Source organism: Phyllobates terribilis, unplaced genomic scaffold (genome assembly GCF_046119375.1).
Source record: "Phyllobates terribilis strain yellow unplaced genomic scaffold, ASM4611937v1 Scaffold_5__5_contigs__length_657084704, whole genome shotgun sequence".
In the NCBI taxonomy this organism is placed as follows: Eukaryota; Metazoa; Chordata; class Amphibia; order Anura; family Dendrobatidae; genus Phyllobates; species Phyllobates terribilis.
The window spans coordinates 515831997-515859522 of NW_027362765.1; the positions used below are offsets into that span (position 1 = coordinate 515831997).

At 47.2% G+C, this 27526-nt stretch overlaps 1 long non-coding RNA gene across 2 annotated transcripts in view; it reads right to left on the reverse strand.

Moving 5' to 3' along the window:
* The window catches only part of LOC141271310 (uncharacterized), a 31952-nt gene extending 4754 nt beyond the window's left edge, over nucleotides 1–27198 (reverse strand). Inside the window, exons 1-2 of one of the 2 annotated variants that reach the window (XR_012321890.1) lie at nucleotides 26958–27198; nucleotides 4078–4610 (exon numbers count right to left, since the gene is read on the reverse strand). This is a non-coding gene — a long non-coding RNA (uncharacterized lncRNA). The remainder of the gene's footprint in view (nucleotides 1–4077; nucleotides 4611–26957) is intronic. The other variant, XR_012321889.1, reaches the window with a different exon arrangement.
* Nucleotides 27199–27526: the final 328 nt, after the last annotated feature.

A 27526-nucleotide genomic window follows, 5' to 3' on the forward strand; every position in this document is an offset into this window, starting at 1 on the left:
ACGCTTCAGAGACAAATAGAAAGAATGGAAATTCATAGTTGGGAATCCCCAGTGCAGGGGCTGAAATGATGAGTTCTTTCAACTGGTCCATTGCATCCTCAGCTTCTTGGTCAAAATGCAGGTTACGCTCAGAAGAGTGGACCCGATCATATAGAGGTTGCATGAGAACTGATGTGTTAGGGATCCAATGCCTGCAGTATGTGATCATTCCCAGGAAAGCTTGGAGTTGTTCGACAGTTCTCAGGTACGGATGTCACAGATGGCAGTTTTCCGCTCTTCAGTGAGATGCTTGGTACCTTGGGATATGCAATGACTCAAAAACACAACTTTGGTACAACACCATTGTAGCTTTCGCAGAGTAACTTTGCATCCAATGGTGGCCAGAAATCGGAGCAAAGAATAGCTGAACCTGTGGCAAGTTTGGTCATCGGGACAACAGAGGAGTAGATCATCGACGTATTGTATCAATGTGACTTCAGGGTTCTCACTCTTCCAGGGTTGGAGACAGGTAGTTAAGGCCAGTGTGAAGTGATGAGGAGAGTTCTGTGCTCCTTGAGGCATAATGGTCCAGGTGTACTGTACTTCTCTGTGTGTAAAAGCAAAAAGATACTGACAGTCTGGATGCAGAGGCACACTGAAGAAGGCGTTTGCCAAGTTGATTACTGTAAAATGCATTGCCTCAGGGAGAATTTCACTGAGTAATGTATGTGGATTTGGCACCAATGGGGTTTCCAAGATTGTAACTGCATTCACAGCTCTCAGATCTTGCACTATCCTAAATTTATCTGGTTCTCCTCTTGCAGTTTTCTTCTTCACTGGAAACAATGGAGTATTAGCAGGAGAAACACAGGGAATTAATGCTCCTTTCTTGAGTAATTCTTGGATCTGGGCATCTAATGATGCTTCTTTGGCTGCTTTCAGTGGGTACTGTGGGAATCTGGGAATCCTTGCACCTTCTTTCAGGAAAACTTGGACTGGTGGGACAGGCAGCCGGCCTATATCATCAGGACCTTGAGACCAGAGTTCAGGTGGTATGAAGTCAAGATAATGCTGTGGTATGGGGGTTGTTGCAAATTGGATGACACACAATGGGAGGGCATGTACCTTTGTTTGTTCCTCTAATGATAACAGAGTAGAGACATCTAGATGCATTCCATTTTCATTATATGATATCTGAGCATTTAACTTCTGGAGTAGATCTGCTCCCAACAAATTAAGCGGGCAGATGTCTGAAACGAGCAATCTGGCCAGTAGCTTCTGTTCTTTCCCAATAGGCAATGGAAATGTTAGTCGGGATGAATGTGGTTTTCCATCCACTCCCACACATGAAAGGAAATCATCAGATATAAGCGATTCATAGGGTAAATCTCTTGAGCAGGTGCTGGAGCTGGCTCTGGAGCAGGCCTTGGTACATCATTCAATTGTTTCTCTATAGCTTTAGCAATAAGGAGTACCTTCTGCGAGGACATGTCCACGTATTCTGGCCTGGAGTCTGTAAGCTTCGCTGAGATTTCCTCTCTGAGTCCCCTAACAAATAAAGTGACTAGCAGATTCTGTTGGATCCTCTGACCTTCATCAAACCCTTGATCCTTTAACAAAGTATAGATTCTGGTGTAAAATTTTTCGACATTCTCCCCTGATTCTTGAGTACAGTCCAATATACTGGTAGATGAGTCTGTGAGCTGCTCCTTGGCCCATTGCTGAAGTTGTTGACAAAAAGCTCCTCCTGATTGGTAAGTCTCCTTGTCTATCACTTGGCTGTCATTCAGAGCTACTTCAATTATTGGCCAAAAGGCATCTCCTGCTTTAATACTAGTGATTTCATGAAGATCTTTCCAGGTGGCTGAATAAGTTTGTTGAATTTGTCTGATACTTCTGTAGAATGCCATAGAGTGTCTGTCTGGGTCAAGTAGTTGACTAATCACTCGATAAACTTGCGAAGGTGTGAATGCCACATATCTATTATGTTGATCTGGCACTGGAGATTCTGACTGAGAAGATGTTGAGGGAGATACCGGCAACACAGCAACAGGAGGTGGGCTTGTTTGTCTAGGAAATAGTTCATTTGGGTTATCTTCTAAGGTCATCTGGCGGCTGAGTGAGTCTGATCTAGCTTTGGCACTTTCCACAGCTCGGGTGAGAATTTGAGATTTATTGATAGTCATTGCTGATTAGTCTTATCTCCTCCAATGTAGTTAATCTTCTGTACTCCTGTATAGCTTGGACTATTGCTTGGGCACAGGCTTGCATAGGAAATCCATACATTCAAGAACTTATAGCAGGAAGAGCAATAGAAGTAAGGTTCCTTGTTCCAGCATAGTCTTTTGGGATGTAGTACGCACCATCCGGAGTGACAACCGGACACACTGGTATAGGAGTAAATGTTGCGGTTGATGTTCCGGGTGTAGTGTGTATTGTGTCCTGTATTCCGAGTGTGCCAAGATGGCCGCCACTGGAAGGAGGCATACTACAGTACGGGTGTGTGCTACTGGGAAGGAGCACACCCACTGACATCTGAACAGAGGCCAGAGGTGATGCAATGGGTGTAGTAACGTGGCCGCTGCAGGATGAGGATGGGACACTAGGAGTGGCTTGGGTAGTAGCGAGGGGTGGGTCTCCTGGACGGGGCGCATAACATGCAACACAATAATCTGCTGACAATGTATTCTGCTGGCCACAATTAGAACACTCCCAACAATTCACTGCGCCACCATTATAGGGCGGTGGCAGAGGCATGGTGGGGAGGGGAGGAACAGTGGGAGGTCTGGGACGTGGTGCCTCACATGCAAGACAAGTATCTCTATTATCAGTATTCTGCTGACTGCAATTTGTATAGGTCCATCCCCCCTGTCCGCCATTATCGTGTAGTGGCTGAAGAGCAGTATCTTTGTAATACACATAACATGGCATCTTTCCCATATTGTATGTATTTTCTCCCTCTACCTACCCTTCTTTTGACAAATTCTCTGCTGTTCTATACCAAGCCAAACCTGTTTGTAACAATCCTTCATCTTCTAGCTTGCCCTTTTTCTTCATAATTTCTTGCCATTCTAGCGGCTGTAACCGGCCCTTATTTGGTAGCTCGCATATTTAAGTTAACTGTTTAAGTTCCTGCACATACTTTTTCCCTTCTTTCGATAAACTCAGTGCAACCTTTTTTCACATGTATGCACTTTGCAACAACCCATTTTCTTTCAGTTTTCCCCTGTTTTCACAAATTGCTGCATTCAACATCTCGTACTGTAATCTACCCCCCGGTTACAACCCACACAATGACATTACTTTTTTGGTTTTCTCTACATATTTCCTTCCTTCTCTTCTGGCAACTATATCATTGGGGTCCTGTCGCTCCTGATCGAGCGACCCCTGCGACACTAACAATGTCTTTAGTTTTTCCATGACTTTGGCTCCAGGTGTCCCGTCTCCTTGGACTTATGATCAGACCAGGCAGCTGATATACAAGTAGAATTGTAACAGGTCCCTACACTCCCTACCAAGCACTGAATTGATTCTTTTACGACTTAATGAAGCACTGAACACCCCACGCACCCGCATCCTAGTGACATCTTAATATATGGCTTAACGATGCAGTTGGCTCCCTGCATATCCCACGTCTTAATAGAGGATTGGTTAACCCTGCGTGCCCGCGCCCTAATAACGTCTTAATACACGACTTATCGGTAACTTCACTCTCCGCGTGTCCCACGACTTAATACATGACTTAATAGAGGATTGGTTGGCCCCGAGCGCCCGCGTCCTGATGGCCTCTTAATACACGACTTATCAGCAACAACGTCACTCCCCGCGTTATAAGCAAATACATTTTCCTAAATTCTCAAGTGTATACTTGTACGCCCCTGCGTACAAAGATCGTTCTAATGGGATGGAACACCTCAGAAACCACAGAGCAGCAGTTAACCTGCAGAGACTACACACCAGAGTTCTTGGAATTACACAGCGGGGACCCGCCCAGTCGCACAGGACTGTCCCTAAGGGCCAATCTAGACACCACAAACTCACCAGAGACCACTCAAAATACGAGTAAGCACTACAGATTCACTAAATCTGCAGACTTACCTTATTCAGTGATGACAGTTGATCAGGCTCTCACTTTGAGTAGTCCCGGCTCGTCCGTAGGTGGTCCGGTGATGGGTACCCCAAGACCTAGAGTCCCCTCGAGTGCGATCCGAGTCACGGCACCATTTGTGGAGGTTTCACCAATTTAAGATACACTAGGTAACTGCTCTCCTCCAAATTAAAGATGTCCGAATGCATGCAAAGAAGCTAATTAACCAAATTTGCTAATCTGGTTGAAAACTTCACTCAGAGACTGAACCACGCAAAATGGCATACTTTATTACATAGAAATGGGGTTATATAGTATTCTAATTCTAGGTGGGATTAGTAAAATTCATTGCTCTTTCTGATAACTCGGCACACTGCAATTTGCTCATCCATGTATCTCTTGGTCTCAGTAGCGCCTTAGGAATTCCGATGGGAGGGGTGAGTTCATCTCTCAGCGCCATCTTTGCCAACTCGGCATGAATCTCTCTGTTGTCAGCCATGCACATGCATACGTCATTCCCAGGAAATCAATTAGTTGTTCATGTCTACAATAAAAACAGAAGCTGTTAGTTATATATTCATTAACTATTAAGATAATCCATGTGCATATACACATTTGCATACATACATACGCATAGATTATTCCATCATCTCTTTATTAATTCACACTGATTAGGTAATCTATTATAAAAAACTAATTGATTTTCTCTAAAATATATATTTTACCTTGACAGGGTGAGGAAGTTTAAAAAGGGGACCGGAACCTATCACATGCGGACCGGAAGTGACGCATGTGTTACTGTGCCAACTGCGACGCCGGCCAGTGTCTGCATCTTGTGGCAGGCGATGTCAGAGTCACGTTGTATAGTGCCCTGATGTCAGTCACCACATAAAGAACCAGAAAGCCTGTGGGGGCAGCGGGGGCAGAACACACATGCATGCAGGTCACACAGGTATAAAAGAGTAGATATAAGATGTACAGCACCAATATGGCATAACTGGATTGAACAATGCATGCTAATAGAATATCCATAGTAAGTACACTGAGGCATAGGCAACACTATGTATAGAATACCTGCAGCTCAAAAGCGATATAGAGAAAAATCAAAAAAAGAGGAAATAGTGCAGCACATGTGTTGGACAGGTACAGAAGCAGTAATCAATATATGCAGGCATATAATAAGCCAGGTGTAAAATTACACATATATATACAGTAGTAAGTTCAACGCATGTTAATGCAAATATAAGATTACAGCATAAACCTATTCACAAAGATTCTCTAACATATCAGGACCATCAGTGGTAAGCTGGATGCGTTTTATTGATGTCCTATTTATCTGGCAGGGCATCAGAAAGGAACTAGATCAATTCCTTAAGCATTTGAATGATAATACTTAAGACCATGTGATATTTTAGTATTTCTTTTTTAATAAATTTGCAAAAATTTCTACATTTTTTTTTTCAGTCAAGATGGGGTGCAGAATGTACTTTAATGAGAAAAAAAATTAACTTTTTAGAATTTAGCAAATGACTGCAATGAAACAAAGAGTGAAAAATTTAAAGGGGTCTGAATACTTTCCGTTCCCACTGTACATTGTATCCAGGTGAAAATGATGGACCAAATGTCCCTGAAATAAAATTACAAATAAAAAAATTAAAAACAGAAACATAACACAGATAGACGGACAAGAACGTTATATACCGCCCACTCAGCAAACCAAAGATCACAGAAATGGCACGCAGCAAACCAAAAATCACAGAAATAGGACAAAGTTTATATTCTCATTTAATCCAGCCGGATGAATAGTATTTAGAGTCCAGATCCATATGGAGTACTATTGTGCAAGGCTTTGTGAAATTTTACTCCCACGGATATTCATATCAATAAGGTCAATGCCGCTAACACTGAGAAGGTCACTATTGCAATAAAGGTGAATCTAAAATGACGTGGATACACACGGACACATCCACACGCAAGACGATTCCACGTCATTTTAAATTACACCATCAGTGTAATAATGACCTTCTCGGGGTTAGGGGCATTGACCTTATTGATGTGAATATCTGTGGGGGTAAAATTTCACAATGCCTTGCACAATTGGAGTCCAGATGGATCTGGATTCTAAATACTATTCATCCGGTTTGCTGCGTGGGAGGTATACATTGTTTTTGTCCATCTATCTACAGTTGTGCTCAAAAGTTTACATACCCCGGCAGAATTTTTCCTTCTTGGCCTTATTTCAGAGAATATGAATGATAAACAAAAAACTTTTTCTCCACTCATGGTTATTGGTTGGGTGAAGCCATTTATTGTCAAACTACTGTGTTTTCTTTTTTTAAATTTTAATGACAAGCAAAAACAACCAAAAGGACCCTGATCAAAAGTTCACATACCCTGGTGATTTTGGAATGATAACCTTCACAGAATTTGACACAAATGGATTTGAATGGCTACTAAAGGTAACATCCTCACTTGTGATCTGTATGCTTGTAATCAGTGAGTGTGCATAAAAGCTGAGTGAGTTTCTGGGATCCAGACAGACTCTTGCATCCAGCCACTGCCGTTCCTGGATTGTGAGTCATGGGGAAAGCAAAAGAATTGTCAATGGATCTATAGTTGAACTATATAACACTGGAAAGGGATGCAAAAAGATATCCAAGGAATTGATAATGCCAGTCAGCAGCGTTCAAACTGTGATTAACAAATGGAAAATCAGGGGCTCTGTAAAAACCAAACCATGGTCAGGTAGACCAACAAAAATTTCAGCCAACTGCCAGGAAAATTGTTTGGGATGCAAAGATAAACCCACAAATAACATCAGCTGAAATTCAGGACTCTCTGAAAACTAGCGGTGTGGCTGTTTCAAGATGCACAATAAGGAGGCACTTTGAAGAAAAATAGGCTGCATGGTCGAGTCGCCAGAAGAAAGCCATTACTGATCAAATGCCACAAAGTATCTCGCCTACAATACGCCAAACAGCACAGAGACAAGCCTCAAAATTTCTGGAACAAGGAAATTTGGAGCGATGAGACCAAAATTGAACTTTTTGGAACAACCAAAACGTTACATTTGGAGTGAGGTCAACAAGGCCTATGATGAAAGCAACACCATTCCTACTGTAAAGCACGGAGGTGGATCGCTGATGTTTTGGCAATGTGTGAGCTACAAAAGCACAGGAAACTTGGTAAAAGTTGAAGTAAAGATGAATGCAGCACGTTATCAGCAAATACTGGAGGAAAATTTGAACTCATCAGCCCAGAAGCTGTGCATGGGACGTAGTTGGACGTTCCAACAGACAATGATTCAAAACACAAGGCCAAGTCGACCTGTCATTGGCTACAGCAGAACAAAGTGAAGGTTCTGGAGTGGCCATCTCAGTCTCCTGACCTCAATATCATTGAGCCACTCTAGGGAGTAGAGATGAGCGGTGTTCGTCTAGAACTGTTCGCCAATCTCAAATTCGAGCTGTTTTGGGCTGTGTTCGAGTTGTTCCACGAACCCGAACGATTTGCAAAAAATTCGGCTGTTCGAGGTTATGTTCGATAACTGTTCGTGCACCAAAAGCGTGTCCTGCATGTCTGGCGCTATTTAGAGCACCAATCATGCAGGGATTGTCTGCCACTCACTGTAATGCCACAGCCATGGTGGTTGTGGCATTAGAGTGATTGCCCAAATCGATGGGAACTGTGCTCACAGTGAAACATGAAAAGCTGGCAATTCAGCAGCGGCATACACCGGTACCCGACAATTTAGAACCGAAAGAATAGAGCTTCACACATAGATTAGATAGATAGAAACATGTCAGTCACATATATAAGAAGTACAGTGACAGTGTTGATTACTGTACTTGTCATTTAGTGTAAAGGATTTATTAAAAAAAATATTAGTGTTTTCATGCACCGTCTCTTTAAAAAAGCCGGCCGGCAATTCAGCAGCGGTACCCGACAATTTAGAATAGAAAGAATAGAGAATCACACATAGATTAGATAGATAGAAACATGTCAGTCACATATATAAGAAGTACAGTGACAGTGTTGATTACTGTACTTGCCATTTAGTGTAAAGGATTTATTAAAAAAAATATTAGTGTTTTCATGCACCGTCTCTTTAAAAAAGCCGGCCGGCAAATCAGCAGCGGTACCAGACAATTTAGAATGGAAGGAATAGAGCATCACACATAGATTAGATAGATAGAAACATGTCAGTCACATATATATGAAGGACAGTGACAGTGTTGATTACTGTACTTGTCATTTAGTGTTAAAATAAAGGATTTATTTAAAGAAAATTGGCGTGGGGTTCCCCATAATTTTAGTCTCTAGCGGAGATTAAGCAGACAGCTGGGGCAGATGTTTGAAGCCTGGGAAGGGGTAATACCCACGGAGCTTCCCAGGCTACTAATATCAGCCCCCAGCTGAATGCCTAGCCTTTACTAGCTATTAAAATGGGGGACCCCCCAAAAAATTGACGTGGGGTCCCCCCTATTTTAATAGCTAGCAAAGGCTAGGCAGACAGCTGGGGGCTGATATTAATAGCCCAGGAAGGGTGCCATGAATATTGGCCCCCTCCCAGGCTAGAAACACCAGCCGTCAGCCGCCCCAGAAATGGCGCATCCATAGGATGCGCCAATTCTGGCACTTAGCCTCGCTCTTCCCACTGCCCTGTAGCGGTGGCAGTGGGGTAATAGGGCTGGGGTTGATGTCAGCTTATAATGCCAGCTGACATCAAGCCCAGGTTAGTAATGGAGAGGCGTCTATAAGACACCCCCATTACTAACCCCATAGTCAAAGTTAAAAAAAAACACAAACACCCAGAATAAAGTCCTTTAATTGAAATAAAGACACAATTCTTTATTGTTCTAAATTAAACCATACTTACAATCACGCCCATTCCAGCTGAAGCCAACGATCTCCTGCAATAAAAGTAAAATAATAAAGCAACATAATCCTTACCTTTCCATGGTTCCCACGACAGCTTCAGCTCTGCTACATCGAGATGACAGGCTGGACCGCAGCAGAAAGCTGCCATCCAGCCTGTCATCCCGCAGACACTGAGAAGCGCAGGCACGCTTGCGCTCCTCAGCGTCTCTCTGTGACGGCATCCAGATGAGCCGAGTTCATGTCCAATGAACTCGGCTCACCTCATGCACGTCACTGACAGCGTGGGAAAATTCTCACGCTGAAGCGCTGAGTGCAGGAGAATTCTCCCACGCTGTCAGTGACGTGCATGAGGTGAGTCCTCATGCACGTCACTGACAGCGTGGGAAAATTCTCCTGCACTCAGCGCTTCAGCGTGAGAATTTTCCCACGCTGTCAGTGACGTGCATGAGGTGAGTTCATGTCCAATGAACTCAGCTCACCTCATGCACGTCACTGACAGCGTGGGAGAATTCTCACGCTGAAGCGCTGAGTGCAGGAGAATTTTCCCACGCTGTCAGTGACGTGCATGAGGTGAGCCGAGTTCATTGGACATTAACTCGGCTCATCTGGATGCCCTCACAGAGAGACACTGAGGAGCGCAAGCATGCCTGCGCTTCTCAGTGTCTGCAGGATGACAGGCTGGATGGCAGCGTTCTGCTGCGGTCCAGCCTGTCATCTCGATGTAGCAGAGCTGAAGCTGTCATGGGAACCATGGAAAGGTAAGGATGATGTTGCTTCATTATTTTTCTTTTATTGCAGGAGATCGTTAGCTTCAGCTGGAATGGGCGTGATGGTAGGTATAGTTTAATTTAGAACAATAAAGAATTGTGTGTTTATTTCAATTAAAGGACTTTTTTCTGGGTGTTGTGTTTTTTTTAAATACTTTACTAGAAATTCATGGTGGTCATGTCTAATATTGGCGTGACCCCATGAATTTCGGGCTTAGGGCCAGCTGATAATGCCAAGCTGGCCCTAACCCCTTTATTACCCAGTAAGCCACCGCATCAGGGCCCTGGATGAGTTGGGTACAGAGCCAGAAGATGGCGCTTCTATGAACGCGCCATTTTCCGGGGTGGCTGCGGACTGCAATTTGCAGCGGGGGTGGCCCAGAAAGCTTGGGCCTCCCTGCGCTGCGGATTCCAGCCCCCAGCTGCCTAGTTGTACCAGGCTGGACACAAAAACAGGGCGAAGCCCTACGTCAATTTTCTTTAAATTATTTCATGAAATAATTAAGAAAAAAAGGGCTTCCCTATATTGTTGTGTCCGGCTAGGTACAAATAGGCAGCTGGTTGTTGGGGGCAGCCCGTTCCTGCCTGCTGCACCTGACTGGACACAAATATAGTGCGAAGCCCCACGTCAATTTTTTTTTAATTATTTCATGAATTTCCTGAAATAATTAAAAAAAATTGAAGTGGGGCTTCGCACTATATTTGTGTCCAGCCAGGTACAGCAGGCAGGAACCGGCTGCCCCCAACCACCAGCTGCCTATTTGTACCTGGCCGGACACAACAATATAGGGAAGGCCTTTTTTTCTTAATTATTTCATAAATTTCATGAAATAATTAAAAAAAAAATACGTGGGGCTTCGCCCTATTTTTGTGTCCAGCCAGGTACAACTAGACAGCTGGGGGCTGGAATCTGCAGCGCAGGGAGGCCCAAGCTTTCTGCCCCCCCCCCCCCCCGCTGCAAATTGCAGTCCGCAGCCACCCTGGAAAATGGCGCGTTCATAGAAGCGCCATCTTCTGGCGCTGTACCCAACTCATCCAGGGCCCTGGTGCGGTGGCTCACTGGGTAATAAAGGGGTTAGGGCCAGCTTGGCATTATCAGCTGGCCCTAAGCCCAAAATTCATGGGGTCACGCCAGTATTAGACATCACCGCCATGAATTTCCAGTAAAGTATTTAAAAAAAACACAACACCCAGAATAAAGTCCTTTAATTGAAATAAACACACAATTCTTTATTGTTCTAAATTAAACCATACTTACCATCACATCCATTCCAGCTGAAGCCAACGATCTCCTGCAATAAAAGAAAAATAATAAACCAACATCATCCTTACCTTTCCATGGTTCCCATGACAGCTTCAGCTCTGCTACATCGAGATGACAGGCTGGACCGCAGCAGAACGCTGCCATCCAGCTTGCCATGCCGCAGACACTGAGAAGCGCAGGCATGCTTGCGCTCCTCAGTGTCTCGCTGTGACGGCATTCAGATGAGCCGAGGTCATGTCCAATGATCTCAGCTCACCTCATGCACGTCGCTCACAGCGTGGGAAAATTCTCACGCTGAAGCGCTGAGTGCAGGAGAATTCTCCCACGCTGTCAGTGACGTGCATGAGGTGAGCTGAGATCATTGGACATGAACTCACCTCATGCACGTCACTGACAGCGTGGGAAAATCTCCTGCACTCAGCGCTTCAGCGTGAGAATTCTCCCATGCTGTCAGTGACGTGCATGAGGTGAGCCGAGTTCATTGGACATGACCTCGGCTCATCTGGATGCCGTCACAGCGAGACACTGAGGAGCGCAAGCATGCCTGCGCTTCTCAGTGTCTGCGGGATGACAGGCTGGATGGCAGCTTTCTGCTGCGGTTCAGCCTGTCATCTCGATGTAGCAGAGCTGGAGCTGTCCTGGGAACCATCGAAAGGTAAGGATGATGTTGGTTTATTATTTTATTTTTATTGCAGAAGACATTGGCTTCAGCTGGAATGGGCGTGATGGTAAGTATGGTTTAATTTAGAACAATAAAGAATTGTGTGTTTATTTCAATTAAAGGACTTTATTCTGGGTGTTGGTGTTTTTTTTTAACTTTGACTATGGGGTTAGTAATGGGGGTGTCTTATAGACGCCTCTCCATTACTAACCTGGGCTTGATGTCAGCTGGCATTATATGCTGACATCAACCCCAACCCTATTACCCCACTGCCACCGCTACAGGGCAGTGGGAAGAGCGAGGCTAAGTGCCAGAATTGGCGCATCCTATGGATGCGCCATTTCTGGGGCGGCTGACGGCTGGTGTTTCTAGCCTGGGAGGGGGCCAATATTCATGGCACCCTTCCTGGGCTATTAATATCAGCCCCCAGCTGTCTGCCTAGCCTTTGCTAGCTATTAAAATAGGGGGGACCCCACGTCATTTTTTTGGGGGGGTCCCCCATTTTAATAGCTAGTAAAGGCTAGGTATTCTGCTGGGGGCTGATATTAGTAGCCTGGGAAGCTCCATGGGTATTACCCCCTTCCCAGGCTTCAAATATCTGCCCCAGCTGTCTGCTTAACCTCCGCTAGAGACTAAAATTACGGGGAACCCCACGCTAATTTTTTTTAAAATAAATCCTTTATTTTAACACTAAATGACAAGTACAGTAACCAACACTATCACTGTACTTATTATATATCAGACTGACATGTTTCTATCTATCTAATCTATGTGTGATGCTCTATCTTTCTGTTCTAAATTATCGGGTACCGATGCTGAATTGCCGGCCGGCTTTTTTAAAGAGACGGTGCATGAAAACACTATTATTTTTTTAAATAAATCCTTTACACTAAATGACAAGTACAGTAAGCAACACTGTCACTGTACTTATTATATATGTGACTGACATGTTTCTATCTATCTAATCTATGTGTGAAGCTCTATTCTTTCTGTTCTAAATTGTCGGGTACCGCTGCTGAATTGCCGGCCGGCTTTTTTAAAGAGACGGTGCATGAAAACACTAATATTTTTTTTAATAAATCCTTTACACTAAATGACAAGTGCAGTAACCAACACTGTCACTGTGCTTCTTATATGTGTGACTGACATGTTTCTATCTATCTAATCTATGTGTGATGCTCTATTCCTTCTTGTCTAAATTGTCGGGTACCGGTGTATGCCGCTGCTGAATTTGCGGCCGGCTTTTTTAAAGAGAGTGTCTTCTGAGCAGTTTGTCAGCTTTTGGACACCTTTGAAGGTGTTTTCTATGTGTTTCTATGTGTTTTTGTTTGCCTGCCATTGGTTTTAACGGTGTTCGACGGTGTTCTAAGGTGTTCGACGAACAGTTCGACGAACAGTTCCTCGAACATCCCGGTGTTCGACGAACCGAACCGAACCTGAACACTACGCGGGTGGCTCAACACTACTAGGGAGTTCTCAAGCGCGCAGTTCATGCTAGACAGCCCAGGAATTTACAGGAGCTGGAGGCTTTTTGCCAAGAAGTATGGGCAGCTTTACCATCTGAGAAAATAAAGAACCTCATCCACAACTACCACAAAAGACTTCAAGCTGTCATTGATGTTAGAGGGGGCAATACACGGTATTAAGAACTGGGGTATGTGAACTTTTGATCAGGGTCATTTGGATGTTTTTGGTTGTCATTAAGATTTAAAAAGAGAAAACACAGTAGTTTGACAATAAATAGCTTCACCCAACCAATAACCATGAGTGCAGAAAAAGTTTTTTGGTTATCACTCATATTCTCTGAAATAAGGCCAAGAAAGGAAAAATTCTGCTGGGGTATGTAAACTTTTGAGCACAACTGTGTGAGACCTTTCTTTTTTATCTGATTTTGTTTTACTCGAAAATCATCTCTTGATCTATAAGCTAATTACAGACCCATCTCTAATCTCCCCTTTATCTCGAATCTCCTAGAATGATTATCTTAGTCCCCCCTAATCAGTTATCTCTCTGCTTATTCTCTTCTTGACAATTTACAGTATCAATTCTTTACAGTCTATTCTTACTAAAAGTATCAAATGACCAACCTCCTAACAGCTAAATCAAATGTCATCTATTTTCTACTGATTGCTGGATCTCTCTGCAGCATTTGATATTGCAGACCACCAGATTCTCCTCAATCTGTCCCACTCTATTGGCTCAAATGATTTTGCTGTTTCTTGGTTCTCTACCTAATTCTAATTACTTGTTCAAGGTCTCCATTGCTGGTTCTATTTCTATTTTTTATTTATTTTCTTTTTTTTTCTCTATTCTTTCCTTCCCTTTTCTGTCTACAAAACCCTTACTGGACTATCTGCAAGTTGGCTTTAAATACCATCTCCATACTGATGACATCCAATTAGATACTTATTCTATTGTCATTTCCCTCACACTATTAAACACCATCTGTCTTTTGTCTAATGATTTGTCCACTCTCCACTACCTAACATGATATTAATTCTGATATTCGCATTTCAGCGATTGGTGCTACCATAGCCTCGGGAAGCATGCCTGATATCTTAATGATATGTTTGACTCTTGATATTTCCTTTACTCTTACAATCACCCTTGAAATTCTTCCAGAAAATGAAGTATTTACCCAGAAAATTATTGCAATTACAGTGGCATGTAAAAGTTTGGGCACCCCTGGTCAAAATTACTGTTATTGTGGGGCGTGGCCTAGGCTGAAAGCAGACAGGACGTGTACTTGTACAGCTCCTGCTCCTAGACCTTCTAAATATACCCTCTCTCCCACTTTACAGGGTAGTTTTTACCTCTCCCTTGATATCTTCTGCTGAAGGGACCCTGAGAAGCAGCCTGAAGCCAAAGTCTCTCTTCAGGAGCAACTTTACCGCCTCTTCCAGCAGCCTCCTGACAGAGGCATTGCAGCGTACAGCGCGGCACCTGACGTGTCGCGCCTGTATAGAGGAGACAGCGCCTGTGTAAGAGGAGGTGAGGAGCATTGGAGCACGGGGATCCCCCCATAGCAGAGGACTCCTTACGGCTCTGGGCTTCCCTGATGCTGGCGGCGGTCCGGAGTGTGGTGAGCCTGCAGCCGCACTTCTCCCTCCACCTCCCCACTTGCGGTGCCCGGGCAGCCTAACTTTGGGAAGCACAAAGGGCCGCTGCCTTGCCTTGCCTCACCTGTTGCTGTCTCTGACGGGTCGCGGTGTGACCACCGGCGTGGCGTTCCTCCTCTGGGACTCTGCTGAGAGGGACAGCGTAGCCGTAACCTCCTCCCTGAAGACCGGCTGTGCCCAGTTGCTGATGCTACCCGTGGAATTGGGCGCCAAAACACGCCATCTTGGGAAGCTTGTTGCTCCCTCTTGCCTCTCTCCCCTGCTGCAGGGAAGCAGGTAACTTACCTTTTCTCGGCTCATCTTCTGTGACCTGCACAGAAAACTTCACTCAACATCTACGACGCACCCCTAGGGCCGTTGGGTACTCGGCAGCCGGACCTATGGCTGCTTGCAGGGGATATCACGGTGGCTGGCCCAGTCTGTGACCCAGGGCGGTCAGTGCAAAAGGCGGGATATTTCTATATGGTGTTTTGGGATTTTTGATGACACCACCTGTGGTGTCTGGTGAGGATCACCAGCGCTGCAACAGTCCTCTGAGGCAGATGTTAGGGCAGCTTGTGATGGAATGGCTCCCCACAGGTGGAGCGGGCCTCAGGGCAGTGTGGGGTGGACTGGATGGTGGTGCAGGGGAGAGATGGCAGGACCGTCCCAGAGGAAAGACTGACACTCACACGGGGGTAAGCTTCAGTACCTTTACTGGTGATGCTGCAGGCACGGTCCAGGGTACTCCAGGTGAAGGGCGCACTTCTGGACTCTCCCCAGTGAGCGGGTATAGGGCCTCCTGATCCGTTGCTTTATTCTCTTAGCTTCTTGCCTGCCTAGAGCTAGGCCAAGCTCGGTTACTGTCTCTCCTTGCAACTGCTGACCTGGTGGTAGGGCCTTCTCCTTGGAGATCACTCTCCCTGGACGCTGGGGCCTCCGTGACTCCTAGCCCTGATACTATTATCAGCATTTGGTGAACCTGGGACCTGTAGTCCTCCAGGTGTTCCGGTGGTTCCTACTGGGTATAAGCCATCCCTGTAGGCGTGGATCCGGTGTCCGCTATATATATTGGGGTGAGCCTGGTGTGCTCCTCTGCTACTTCTTCCTTCTCCTCTCACCTTCGGCCCACTCAAGGCCCCCACTAGGCTTCCACACGTGCTGTAGGCCTTGGCTCACCTAAGCACAGCAGCCAGCGTGCTGCTCTCTTCACTGCTCTCTGAGCGTCAGCACGCTCTCTGCTCAGCTCTGAGCTGTGTTCCTCTCTGTCTCTGAACACTAGACTAAACACTGAACACTGAACTGAGCTGCCTGGCTCCACCCTCCTTATATACAGTACAGACCAAAAGTTTGGACACACATTCTCATTTAAAGATTTTTCTGTATTTTCATGACTATGAAAATTGTACATTCACACTGAAGGCATCAAAACTATGAATTAACACATGTGGAATTATATACTTAACAAAAAAGTGTGAAACAACTGAAAATATGTCTTATATTCTAGGTTCTTCAAAGTAGCCGCCTTTTGCTTTGATGACTGCTTTGCACACTCTTGGCATTCTCTTGATGAGCTTCAAGAGGTAGTCACCAGAAATGGTTTTCACTTCATAGGTGTGCCCTGTCAGGTTTAATAAGTGGGATTTCTTGCCTTATAAATGGGGTTGGGACCATCAGTTGTGTTGTACAGAAGTCTGGTGGATACACAGCTGATAGTCCTACTGAATAGACTGTTAGAATTTGTATTATGGCAAGAAAAAAGCAGCTAAGTAAAGTAAAACGAGTGGCCATCATTACTTTAAGAAATGGAGGTCAGTCAGTCCGAAAAATTGGGAAAACTTTGAAAGTGTCCCCAAGTGCAGCTGCAAAAACCATCAAGCGCTACAAAGAAACTGTCTCACATGAGGACCGCCCCAGGAAAGGAAGACCAAGAGTCACCTCTGCTTCTGAGGATAAGTTTATCCGAGTCACCAGCCTCAGAAATCGCAGGTTAACAGCAGCTCAGATTAGAGACCAGGTCAATGCCACACAGAGTTCTAGCAGCATACACATCTCTTCAACAACTGTTAAGAGGAGACTTTGTGCAGCAGGCCTTCATGGTAAAATAGCTGCTAGGAAACCACTGCTAAGGACAGGCAACAAGCAGAAGAGACTTGTTTGGGCTAAAGAATACAAGGAATGGACATTAGACCAGTGGAAATCTGTGCTTTGGTCTGATGAGTCCAAATTTGAGATCTTTGGTTCCAACCACCGTGTCTTAGTGCGACGCAGAAAAGGTGAACGGATGGACTCTACATGCCTGGTTCCCACCGTGAAGCATGGAGGAGGAGGTGTGATGATGTGGGGGTGCTTTGCTGGTGACACTGTTGGGGATTTATTAAAAATTGAAGGCAAACTGAACCAGCATGGCTACCACAGCATCTTGCAGCGGCATGCTATTCCATCCGGTTTGCGTTTAGTTGGACCATCATTTATTTTTCAACAGGACAATGACCCCAAACACACCTCCGGGCTGTGTAAGGGCTATTTGACCAAGAAGGAGAGTGATGGGGTGCTACGCCAGATGACCTGGCCTCCATAGTCACCAGACCTGAACCCAATCGAGATGGTTTGGGGTGAGCTGGACCGCAGAGTGAAGGCAAAAGGGCCAACAAGTGCTAAGCATCTCTGTGAACTCTTTCAAGATTGTTGGAAAACCATTTCCGGTGACTACCACTTGAAGCTCATCAAGAGAATGCCAAGAGTGTGCAAAGCAGTCATCAAAGCAAAAGGTGGCTACTTTGAAGAACCTAGAATATAAGACATATTTTCAGTTGTTTCACACTGTTTTGTTAATTATATAATTCCACATGTGTTAATTCATAGTTTTGATGCCTTCAGTGTGAATGTACAATTTTCATAGTAATGAAAATACAGAAAAATCTTTAAATGAGAAGGTGTGTCCAAACTTTTGGTCTGTACTGTATGTCCCTAACAGGCTCCCTCTGGTGGTCTGAGGTGATAGGGTGGAGGTGTGTGAATGTGTGAGGGCCTCTTGTGGAGAAGTCCATCCATGCACCCTTCTGGGTTCTGTGGCACCAATGCGCAGCAGGGCGCCACATTCCCCCCAAGTAAAACTCTGTACTCCTGGACTGAAGCATTTTTCAAAAACAGGTTAACAATAACATCTTCTCTTCCCTTTATGGGAGGCTCTTTGCTTGAACATTACAGGTAACAAAAAGGTAATAAATAATAAATATATGTAAAATAAGCTAAAGTTTTTGAGCAATTGTCAGTGAGTCCCCTAGCAGGGTGTCCATTTCACTGCAAAGTGCAAGGGAGCTTGAGGGACCTGTCCGTAAACCCTCCACGTAGGCCCTGGGCGTGGCTGCAGGGCATAGGTGATCCGGAGTTGGACCACGTCTTCCGCCATGCCAAACGGGTTTTTGTTCAGTGGTTACCTAAAAGGGGTACTCCAGGGAGTGCAATTATGTACAATAAACAGTTTTTGGGCTGCATACAGTCCTCAGCCACCGAGTCCTTTATATATACCCTTACAGGTAACTAAATGCAACAAGAAAAGTGTCCATGTCACCTAATTTGTCCATTGTAAGGCAAAAATACATCAATACATACATGAAAATTACACAAGAATAACATACCCCAAGGGGCAACTGTTTATACCATCAGAGTTCCTCTTTCTACTCTTGTACCTGACAGGGGTCTGACCTTGCGTGCTACGTGTTGACCTACGTAGTACTGGGATGCGTGTGGTACTGGTGTTTGTACTACCTCCCATTCTGTCAGTTGTAGGTGTGGAGGAACTGCAAGGCCGCCTTAACCTTCCTACGGGACTGGCAAGTGTACCATTGGCTGGGCCTTCTTGCTCTGCTACTACTGGTGATCATTCTTCCGGGGATTCTTCCTGAGCAAGCTCTTCTAGGGCACCTACAGGTTCTACTTGCTGTGGAGGGTCTTCTGGCTGTTGGTAGAAGTGGATCACAGGTATTATCACTGCTCCTCCTAGTTGGGGCCAATCTGCTGGGAAATCTCCTAATTCAGTATGTATTACTGCTTCTTTAGGCTCCTCCTGTACGATGAGAGGCACTTCTTCCTGGGGCTTTAGCAGACCTGGACACAACTTCAGGTGGTCTCTAGATACCGTTGCAGTCGTTCTTCCTCCGCCCTTGGTAATTAAACAGGTCTTCCTGTTATCAAATCTTGAATTTAACACAGTGTAGGGTTCCCTCTTCCACTGGTCATCAAGTTTGTGGTTTCTTCTTTTTTTCTTTAGCACAGCTTCTCCAGGTGAAAATGATTCTGCTGGTGCACTCTTGTTGTACTGTGCTTCCTGCTTGTCTCTTACCCTATTCAGACAGTCTTCGACACAGGCTTGTATTCTCCTGTACTGTTCCTGTCGCGTCGTGTCCCAGCCTTCAGTGGACATATCTGCTTCGGGTTCTACTGCACCTAGCTCCAGGTCCATGGGCAACTTTCCGGGTCTTTCTCGTATGAGATATGCTGGAGTACAATTGGTGGAACTCACAGGTATGTGGTTGTACAGATCTACCAGGTCAGGTAGCTTGTCTGGCCACTGTTTTTTTTCTTCGAGAGGTAAGGTCTTCAACAGGTCGATGACTATGTTATTCATCTTTTCACATAACCCATTGGTTTGGGGGTGGTACGGTGTAGTCCGGATCTTCTTACACCCGTACAGATGGCAGAACTCCTTGAACAATTCGGCTTCAAAGGCAGGGCATTGATCCGTCAGCACCTTATCCGGGTATCCATGGGGCCTGCAGAAGTAGGTTTGAAACATCCTTGCTGCAGTTGTTGCTGTCAGATCCTTGACGGGGGATACCACCAGGAACTGGGAGTAGTGATCCACCATGGTCAGGGCATACGAATAACCTGACCTGCTGGGTGACAGTTTGACGTGATCCAAAGCGACGATCTCGAGGGGCTGGGTTGTCTTGATGGACTGCAGGGGTGCTTTCTGGCTGCCATAGTCCTTTCTTCTGAGGCTATAGGGTCCACAATCCCGGCACCATCTCTCTATGGAACTCCGCATTCCAACCCAGTAAAACCGATTCTTCAGGAGGGTTTCTAGCTTCTTCCAGCCAAAGTGCCCCGCTTGATCATGGTAGGCCTCCAACACCATCTGGATGTCCGTCCTAGGCACTACGATCTGCCATACCATCTCATGGGCACAGCTTCTCCCTATAGATGAAAAGCCGGCTTCTCTCATTCCACAGTTGCTTGGCTTGTGGAGACGCGTCCTTCTCTAGGGAAGAACCTTCCTGGGTTATCAGTTCTTTGATATGGCTGACAACTGGGTCGCTGTCCTGGGTCTCCTTCCAGCTGTGGTGAGGCAATGGGTTTAACGTCTTACCGCGATCCCTCCTTGAGGCTCGTTGCTCGTGGACCACTCCATTACGGTGGAAGGCAGGTAGCTCAATCTCCTCCAGGTCATCCACTTCTTCCTCAGTATCCGACTGGTGCGGCGTCCTGGACAGGGCATCGGCGTTGGCATTCTCACGTCCTGCCCGGTACTTAATGGTGAACTGGTAGTTTGACAGCCGAGCCATGCATCGTTGTTCCATGGCTCCTAACTTGGCTGTTTCCAGATGAGTCAAGGGGTATCAGTGTAGACAGTGAACTTACTGGAGGCTAGGTAGTGCTTGAATCGCTCGGTGATGGCCCAGACCAGGGCCAGGAACTCCAACTTGAAGCTGCTATAGTTCTCTGGGTTCCTCTTGGTTGGGTTGAGCTTCCTGCTTGCATAGGCGATCACCTTCTCTCGGCCATTCTGCTTCTGACTTAACACAGCTCCTAATCCCTCGTTGCTGGCATCAGTGTACAGCAGGAACGGTTGGCTGTAGTCAGGGTAGGCTAGGATCTCTTCGCCGGTCAGGATCTCCTTCATCACCTTCAAAGGATTCAGCTTGCTCCTTACCCCACTGGAACGGGGGTTTTCTGCCTCTCCCGGACTGTCCTACCAGGAGATCTTGCAAAGGCGCCGCTGTCTTGGTGTAGTCCTTCACAAACCTCCGGTAATACCTGACTAGTCCCAGGAACTGACGTACCTCCTTGAGGCTCTTCGGCTCCGGCCATTTCTGGATGGCAGTGACCTTCTCCGAGTCCGGTGCTACTCCTTCTGGACTGACGATGTACCCCAGGTACTGTACCTTTCGCTTGAGCAGGTAGCACTTGGAGGGCTTCAGCTTCATCCCATACCGGGACAGTGACTCAAATACCTCTGCCAGGTGCTTCAAATGGTCCTCGTACATTTTGGAGTACACTATCACGTCATCCAGGTATAGCAGTACAGTCTCGAGGTTGCGGTGTCCCTGGCAGCACTCCATCAATCTCTGGAATGTTCTTGGGGCGTTGCAGAGTCCGAATGGCATACTGTTGAACTCACAGAGTCCCATCGGGGTAGTAAAGGCCGTCTTCTCCCGATCCTCCTCAGCAGCAGCTACTTTCCAGTACCCACTAGTGAGGTCAAGGGTGGAGAAGTAATTTGCAGACTTTAATGCAGCCAGGGATTCCTCTATACGGGGCAAAGGGTATGCATCTTTGTGTGTTATGCGATTTACTTGTCTATAATCTACACACATTCTCATGCTTCCATCCTTTTTCCTGACTAGAACCAGGGGAGCTGCGCAGGGGCTACAGCTATCTCTTATTACCCCTGCCTTCCTCATATCATGCAACATTTCCTTCTCTTTCTGGTAGTGTGCTGGTGGGATTGGCCTGTAACGTTCTTTGATGGGTGGATGGTCACCTGTGGGTATATAGTGTTGCACCCCTTTAATTCTCCCGAAATCAAGTGGGTGTTTATTGAATACCTGCTCGTATTCCTGAACCACCCGGTGTACACCCTGTTTCTGATGGGCAGGAGTGGTGTCTGTCCCAACATGGAGCTGTTGACACCAATCCTCCACCTGGGTTCCCGGGTCATTATCCTCCACTTTGTCTGGTGAGGTTAAGGACTCCGCCTTGTGTATGGAGTTGTTATCTACTGAGTACAGTTTAGCAACAGTGACGTAGCGTGGTAATCTAACCTCGTCCTCCCCATAGTTTAGGAGGTGTACGGGCACCCTCCCATTGCGTACATCCACTACCCCTCTGGCAGTCAAGAGTGTAGGTCTATGCTCCGAGCTAAGGGGCTCTACTACTGCCTGGTAACTCCGTCCTTTGGGACCTATTGCTGCTCTACACCAAATCAGCAGCTCACTCATCGGGGGGATCACAATGGGTATCGAGTCTGTCACCCGTACATTACCAATTTCACCACCTGATAGCTTTACCTGTTGCTGGTACATAAGGGCTCGGATCTCTTTCTGGAGCACCCTCCTCTGCCCTGGTTTAGCGGTGTCAGCAATCTGTTGGAGCAAAAACAACACTTCTCCCAAACAGTTACCGACAATATTCGTACCAAGTATCATATATAAGTCTGTATCACCGGGATTAGACTCCACTACAATCAGTCCTTGGTCCATTAACTTCGCTCTCCCCACTTTCACTGTTACATTCTTAACCCCTACTAGGTTAAGAGGAAGGCCGTTAAAGGCATACACGGAGAGGTTCGGGGCTGGCGGCTGGAGTTCGTCTATGGACCATAACCTTTTGTAGAGGACATCAGGCTTAATGGTTACCTGAGATCCAGTGTCCAGCAGGGCAGGTTTTGTGATGCCATCCAGCACAATGGACAGGAAAGGTCTTCCTCCCACGAACCGCTGGTACCAGTTTGATGGTCCTGGTTGATCTACTCCTGGGTGTCGGCCCTCGGCCCCAGGGTTTGCTCGTTTAAAGGACAGTTCCGCACTGTGTGGCCTGCCTTCTAGCAGCGATAGCAGATGAACTCTCCTGGAGGGCGACGTTGGTCGTGGGTCCTCCCACGGGGTGGCGTTGTCCTCCTCCGGGGTGGCGTTGTCCTCCTCCTTCTTCTCATCCAGGGGACATCCTCAGGGCTGTCGGCGAGTAGTATCCTTCCTTCCGGCTCGGGCTCCTCCTGTAGCTGCAGGGTGCTCAGGACAGTGGCCAGGGTTTTACTTAACTGGCGCACTTCAGAGAATAGGCTGTCCAGTTCACTAGGGGGCACTGTTTGCATCTTTGTTTCAGCCGTTAATGAAGGAGTGGTGGGTGCTGCGGGCACTGGGGTGGCCCAACCCTGGTAATGTTGGATAGCAGTATCTGTTGTTTCCAGGGGCTGCAGACCCTTTATAGCCATGTCCTTAAGGGTGTCGAAGGTGGCATCTGGATGGTCTAAGGCCCACCACCGTACAGTTCTGCTCTCCTCTTGGGACCTCAACCCCCGGATTAACTGTTCCGTCAGCATTTTATTCTTATTTTGTATGCTGGCTGGACTAACCTGTTTCAGGGCCCACAGGGCTTCCTGTAAGCGCCAGGCATAGTCCTGGATACTGTCCCCAGGTTTCTGGACACAGTGATAGAACTGTAGCGCCCCGAGGGTTCGGCCGCTACTGGGGTATTGCACCTCAACCAGAGGTGTGATATTCCACTCCCGGGTAAGGATGGAGTGTGAACCGGGACTCAGTTAGCTGCATGCATCACACACACTCCATTTCCGGGGGACAGCTCAACGGTGCTCCCATTAGTACAGTAATGCAGGCACGACAGAACCTGTCCCTGGCTGGAGTGGGGAGGGGGGAGGAAAACCCAGTGATGTAGGAGCAGGAGGGGACGGTCTCTGGGCATAGGTAGGAGCCCATTGGTTGGAAGTCACCTGGGCTCATACACTAGAGGAAGCTATATAAGGTGGGCACCATCTTAGATCAGTGTTCAGTCTGAGAGAGGAAGTGACAGAGCAGGGCCTCTGTGGATCTCTGCTCCGGAGGCGGGCCTAGCCTGTGAGGCCCAGCCAGCACTGAAAGAGAAGGAGAGAAGTCCAGTCAGAGAAGGAGGGAGAGAAGGAGTTCAGCCGGGAGGGCTGACAGGGAGCTGCGGCTCAGTCTGAGCCCAGCTCCACGAGGCAGGCCTGGAGTGGAGGCCAGAACCAGCAGAGAGGACAGAAACAAAAAGGAACGGAAAGGGAAGTGAGAAGGAACAGAACACCAAGAGAGGCCCAGAGACACGAAGGCAGAAGGAACCCAAAAGGTCCAGGAGATTGCGGGTGACGGGTTGGCAGAACAGGGTACCGGATCCCAAGTTGGTGGAGACGACTAATCCTCAGCCAAGGACCGGCGGTCGTGATCATATCTTGGTGCGACCCCTCACTACGCCTACTAGAAAGGCATGCCACATAGGGTCAGGGAGGTGAGCACAAAGCCCTCCCAAGAGAAGGCCCGCGGGAGCTGGACAGACGTAGTGTCACTGGTGGGGCACGGCCAGAGAAAGGAATAGAAGGGAGTCCTGTGACACACTCTGGAATTGTCTGGGGGTTGACCGAGCCCCGCATTTGGTGGACGCAGCACGGCTTGGGCAGTCATTGTCGGCGGAGTGACTTGGAATATAAAGAACTGTGAGTAAAGAACTTGAACTGCAACCCCACGTCTCTGTGCTTCATCGCCGCACCAGCACTACTAGTGCTGGGACGCCCGTGCACTATCACCCCCACCATCTACTACACTGCCCTGGGGCTGCACTCTTCCCGTGGGGAGTCACACTACCTCAGCTGCATACACTATCAGCCCCAGCGGTCTGCCTTGCAGCAGCGGTTCGCACTGACCGCAATCCACGGGTGGCGTAGTCGGACAATTAACCATAAAAATCCCATAAATAGACTGCCACTGGTTTGACCACCCTGAGCCACGGGACCGGGTCGCCGCCACGGACACTACAACCCCCCCAGAGACCTGGTTCCGGGTATCCCACTACACGTGTACGCTAGGCCCAGGGGGTGAGTCAGAACCTCATCCTGAGATCTGTCTCAGTGCGGTTTTCAAACACAGTTTGCAGTCTCTTAAAGATGATGGACACTGATTCCTGGTCTGCGGCTGGCCAGGTTTCAACTTCCCTCTCTGCGGCACCAGTCAATTGTCCCAGCACAACAGCGGCTCTCTGTTTACCTGTCATAGAATACATGTCTAACACACCGCATATTCTTCTCCTGAATCCGGACAGGGTGTCCGGTTTGCCGTTATACTGGGGGAGCCACTTCGCTCCAGGGATATACAGCAGGGCCATAGGTAATAACGGGTTTACGACCCCCGCTGGTGGAGCGGCCGCTCCGGCCTGTGCAGCGCTGGGCGCAAGTTGGGCATCAGGAGCGTTAACCGGTGCTTCGGCGGCTTGCTGGTCGTCGGCCATGGTTGCGCCCCCCTAGTGAACCGGAGCCTACCTTCTTCACTTTCTTTAACAGGTAGGCCGCAGCTCCGCGGGCGATGGTCTTCTTCCAGGACCTTGCGTCGCTCGCGTCTAACGTCAGAGCGTCCTCTGGGCTCCTTCCAGGACCTGACGCTTCCTGGTTCGACGTCAGGGGTCGGGCGTGTCCTCAACTTCGCGCGCTTCCAGCGGTTACGCCTCTCCGATTCCCGCAGTTACGCCCCTCTTCTTCCCGCGCGGCGACAGGAAGATGGCGGACAATGGCGGGAAATCTCGGGAATGGCGGGAAAACTTCACCACAGTGAGTACTACAGTCTTTTAAGGCGCACAGTACCCGGTGGCAACGGGCACGGAATCCTGTTCATAACGCCAAGATCTGACGTGCCCCCAGGGCACTATGGCCTATGGCTGCTTGCAGGGGATATCACGGTGGCTGGCCCGGTCCATGACCCAGGGCGGTCAGTGCAAAAGGGGGGATATTTCTATATGGTGTTTTGGGATTTTTCGTGACGCCACCTGTTGTGTCTGGTGAGGATCACCAGCGCTGCAACAGTCCTCTGAGGCAGATGTTAGAGCAGTTTGTGATGGAATGGCTCCCCACAGCTGGAGCAGGCCTCAGGGCAGCGTGGGGTGGACTGGATGGTGGTGCAGGGGAGAGATGGCAGGACGGTCCCGGAGGAAAGACGGACACTCACACGGGGGTAAGCTTCAGTACCTTTACTGGTGATGCTGCAGGCACGGTCCAGGGTTCTCCAGGTGAAGGGCGCACTTCTGGACCCCAGTGAGTGGGTATGGCGCCTCCTGATCCGTTGCTTTATTCTCTAAGCTTCTGGCCTGCACGGAGCTAGGCCTAGCTCGGTTACTGTCTCTCCTTGCACCTGCTGACCTGGTGGTAGGGCCTTCTCCTTGGAGATCACTCTCCCTGGATGCTGGGGCCTCCGTGACGCCTAGCCCTGATACTGTTATCAGCATTTGGTGAACCTGGGACCTGTAGTCCTCCAGGGGTTCCGGTGGTTCCTACTGGGTATAAGGCGTTCCTGTAGGCGCGGACCCGGTGTCCGGTATATATATTGGGTTGAGCCTAGTATGCTCCTCTGCCCCCTCACTACTTCTTCCTTCTCCTCTCGCCTTCTTCCCACTCAAGGCCCTCACTAGGCTTCCACACGTGCTGTAGGCCTTGGCTCGCCTAAGCACAGCAGCCAGCGTGCTGCTCTCTTCGCTGGTCTCTGAGCCTTAGCACGCTTTCTGCACAACTCTGAGCTGTGTTCCTCTCTGTCTCTGAAAACTAGACTAAACACTGAACACTGAACTGAGCTGCCTGGCTCCACCCTCCCTATATATGTCCCTAACAGACTCCCTCAGCAGGGCGACACATCTATATAATTCTTTTTTCATAAACTTTCTACATTTATTGAAGACTCTCTATTGATATAATCTCTCATATATATATTCAATATATAAAGAGTTTTGCTGACATCTATTGTCTATAAGTGAAACTGCAGCCTCCATATTTAATTGAGCTTTAACCATTAAATCACTAAACTGAACTTTACGTACTATTGAAAATTAGCCACCCAGTTAAGCTCGTTTGTTAGCGTGGGTACTGTGTGACACCTACTGGTCTGTAGGAGAAGAAATCTTAAAACTTTTTCTCCTTCACCTGTCTAATTTTACATTTACCTCAAGTAAACAATAACCTATCACTAATGATCTTTTGATATCGCTCTATTTTTTTCATGACAGTGTGACATGTAACGATAACAGAAGGTGATACCTTTTTATACACGCTCAAATCACTACTTCAAAATGGTTAAGACAGCCCAAGAGCGTGTAAAAGAAAAAGACTCTGAAAGTAATGCCACTCCTTGTAAGCAAGGAGAACTAGACAAGTTTCTTAAGAAAAAAATTCCCACACCCCAAAAAGCCTATAGAAAAATTGCCTCTAACTCACCATTGCTTGCTTCTTCTGCAGACACAGATTCAGGCAGCGAAGATTCGGACTCGAGCTCTCAATCCTCTAACTCTACTCCAATCTCTAGATCTTTCACAGGTGATGAAACCACTAATGCAAGAATTGTCCACCCTGAGGGCAGACCTTAAACAAGTAGGTCAGAGAGTTGAATCCCCGGAAATTATACAGACAGATTTACTAGACTTTTCGGACACCCTGAAAAACCAAATGTCCTATCATAAACAACAACTGAACTCTGCACTGCTCGCTATAGAAGATCAAGAAAATAGGAGTAGGCGCCAGAACCTTAGGATAAAGGGAGTCTCAGAATCTTTCGCTCCTGATACCCTTAGAAGTGTCGCCAATGAGATTTTCACCTCTCTTCTTGGTCCAGAAAGAGCCAAAAGAATTACTATTGAACAAATACATCATGCTCTGAGACCTAAACCAAAGTCCTCTGACCCACCAAGGGACTTAATTAGCGGTCTGTTAAGTTACGTTGATATTGCAGCAATCCTATCTAAGATGAGGGAAGCGGGTCCTATAACTTACGACAATAACCCGGTACA